Genomic DNA, 3,376 nt, shown 5'->3' with positions numbered 1-3,376 from the left:
TCTCCGGCGTGGGAATCAGCCTTTTCCCTCCGAGAAGGCAGCGGAGGCTGACTCTACAGTCATGGCCAAGATTAAGGCTCGAGACCTTCGCGGCAAGAAGAAGGAGGAGCTGCTGAAACAGCTGGAGGACCTGAAAGTGGAGCTGTCCCAGCTACGCGTGGCTAAAGTAACAGGCGGCGCGGCTTCCTAACTCTCCAAGATCCGTGTTGTTCGCAAATCCATCGCCCGTGTGCTCACCGTCATTAACCAGACTCAGAAAGAGAACCTCAGGAAATTCTATCAGGGCAAGAAGTACTAGCCCCTGGATCTGCGGCCCAAGAAAACGCGTGCCATGCGCCGCCGGCTCAACAAACACGAAGAGAACCTGAAGACCAAGAAGCAGCAGCGGAAGGAGAGGCTGTACCCACTCCGGAAGTACGCGGTCAAAGCCTGAGCAACCAGGTGTCAATAAAACAAACAAACTGGAAAAAAAAAAAAAAAGGCAGCGCATCATGGGGTGAGAGGTCATCTCCGCCCAATCCCCCCATGCTCTCTGGCCAGTCTTGGGCCTCTGTTGACCTACAGGGATTCCAGTTGGGAGTCACACAGACCATGAACTTCCCTTCCATTTCCCAGGACCGCTGAAGCTGCCTGAAGCCTCTGTTGTGGGATACAGCTTCCTCCAGATGCCTAATCTCCCCAGGAAACCCCTGGACCCAGCTGACACTGTGGAATTGCCCCTGCATCCCTGAGAAGGAACGCTACTCCTCAAAACTCCAGTGTGGGGATTAACAGATGCACACTACCGTATATAACATAGATAAACAACAAGGATGTACTGTGTAGCACAGGGAACTATAGTCAATATCGTGTAATAAACTATAATGGAAAAGAACAGAAAGAAAGGAATATAGGTATATACATATATATGTGTCATGGAATCACTTTGCTGTACACCTGAAACTAATATACTATTGTAAACCAACTACACTTCAATTAAAAATAAAGTAAAAATCAATCTTGTGTTGCCAAAGGATAAGTACCGCCCAGCTACTTCTGCCCCAGCACTTCTCCCCCTGCCGTTTAATCTCATTCCAGAGATGAAAAGCCCCTGCACACAGCTGTTAGGGTGACTTGAACCCTGGGCATTTACGCCCCATGGTTTAGGGTGCAAACATGCTATCTTTACTTTTTTAAACTATAGAGGTTATCTCCTCTTGCTCTGAAGCTCCCGTTCTGTCTAGTACTAAAAATTCAACTTATATTTTGCTGTATGACACACTCTTTCATTTTGGATTAGTCTCTCCCTCTCTCTCTCTGTCTGTAAATTAGCAGTCACTTGAAAGTTTAAACACCCTATATAGTCCAGTTCTCCCATAGTCTTCCTTTCCCTTCCTTTCCAGTAGTGGCATGGGAACAGGGGGAGATCTTATGCATCCGGGGCATCGGGGCAGGACCTCTGGTCCACTGGGGAAGGACCAAGGCTGGTGTAACCCGCATCTTAGTTTCTTACTGGGGACCATGCATTGCCGTTCCCCTGGGCTCAGCCTGAGTCCAACATTTTCCCCTAATGAGGAGCTCCCGCCAGGTCTCTCCAATGTCAGTTGTTTCCCCAACTCTTATATATATATTTTAAAATTTGACCGCGCTGGGTACCAGCTGCGGCACGCAGGATCCTTAGTTGCAGCATGCGGGATCTTTAGTTGCGGCATGTGGGATCTTTCATTGCGGCACGTGGGATCTTTCACTGCGGTGCGTGGGCTCTCTAGTTGTGGCATGCAGGCTTAGTTGCCCCGTGGCATGTGATATCTCAGTTCCCCGACCTGCAGGGCGCCCTGCATTAGGAGTGCAGTGTCCCAACCACCGGACCACCAAGGAAGTCCCGCTTCCCCAAATCTTAAGTCTCAGCCAGCCCCTCCCAGACAGTGGAAGTTGTGTTAGGGCTGCCTGGCATCCTTCTTCCTAACTAGAGAGTTGCCCATTTTATAAGCCCCATGTCCCAGGGCTGGAAGCAGATCGCACTCCCTGGTCTTCCCGGGGGCCTGGCCTCCTGACTCGGGCTCAGCTCATCAGATGCTCCTGTACGAGGCTGATCCAGAGCCAGTGATGGAGAAAAGCAGGAGGGAAGGGATGGCTGGAGAGCAAGGTCTCTGCGAGCAGCAGTGACAATGCCATCTCTCTAACGCAGCCTCCTGATGGGGTCGAGTGTTTTTTCTGGTTTCGTTCCCTCCGAGCCCGAGTCTCTGCCTTCCCTGGGGACTGTCAGCTCCCTAAGGTCCCTAAATACATACTTTTCTAAACTGGCAACTGCTGTCTGCCCCTGGAGGCGATCTGCGTGCCTCTGCCCGGAGAGGCTAATCTCCAGAAGTCTCTGACCACCTGCGATTTTTTCTGCCCCATCAACAGCCTCTAAGGACATCTATTCTGTGAGAATCCTGCAGGTGAGGGTGTCACTCACAACGCTACTGGTTAAGCAGGATAAGGGATGGCTAATTAACAACCCTGATACTGTTTATGGTTGCTACCCATTTTTCTAGGAAAGAAGTCCACATTTTTCACCAGATTCCCAAATGAGATTGTTTCCCCTTGAGTTAAAAACCACATTATCTCGGGACTTCCCCGCTGGTCCAGTGGTTAAGAATCCGCCTTCCAATGCAGGGGATGTGGGTTCAATCCCTGGTCGGGGACCTAAGATCCCACATGCCACGGAGCAACTAAACCCCTGCGCCACAACTAGAGAGCCCGCGTGCCACAACGAAAGATCCCGCGTGCTGCAACTAAGACCCATGCGGCCAAATTAATAAATAAATATTGTTTTAAAAACCCCAAAACCACTTATCTCCCATATGGTTTCCAGTTCTAACATTCTTGTGATTTTTGAGATTCTAACACAAAATGATAAGCCGAACAAAAGAGATACCTTCTCCTCACTTGTATCCTATTATCAACAATATTAATGTTTGGGCGTTTATTCTTTTTAATCTCAGGGAACACTGGAGAGGTCATTGATGCATAGAAGCAGGGGCACAGTGGCCAGGGCATGGCTAACGTGAATTACCGCTGACAAATCAGGTTCTTGGCTACTGGAGGTCAAAGTTCGTGAAGTTCTTCTACAGCAGAAGGAGACATAAAAGAAAATCCTTTCATTATAGAGATTTTTATCTTCTCCAAGTATAATACTTCTGGGTTATCAAATGAATTGATTTCATTAAAAGTATCTCATTGGCGCTCTCCGTACAAGTACAGTTGCGTATTTAGCTATGTGACGTGGATCTGATTTAATTCTCATCTTCTTGTGGTCAAGGTTTATCTTCAGCTTCTCCTCCTGTGTCTTTTCTTTTGTCACTTTATATTTCCTGTTTTTGATACACCATTGTCAGATTCTCATAAATGACGT

General features: G+C 48.3%; 1 pseudogene; it reads left to right on the top strand.

Moving 5' to 3' along the window:
- Window positions 1–480, top strand: LOC101281195 (60S ribosomal protein L35-like; annotated as a pseudogene).
- The last annotated feature ends 2,896 nt before the right edge of the window (window positions 481–3,376 follow it).

The sequence above is a fragment of the Orcinus orca genome, chromosome 14 (assembly GCF_937001465.1).
Source record: "Orcinus orca chromosome 14, mOrcOrc1.1, whole genome shotgun sequence".
Classification (NCBI taxonomy): Eukaryota; Metazoa; Chordata; class Mammalia; order Artiodactyla; family Delphinidae; genus Orcinus; species Orcinus orca.
This window is presented reverse-complemented; position numbering and strand designations above follow the sequence as displayed.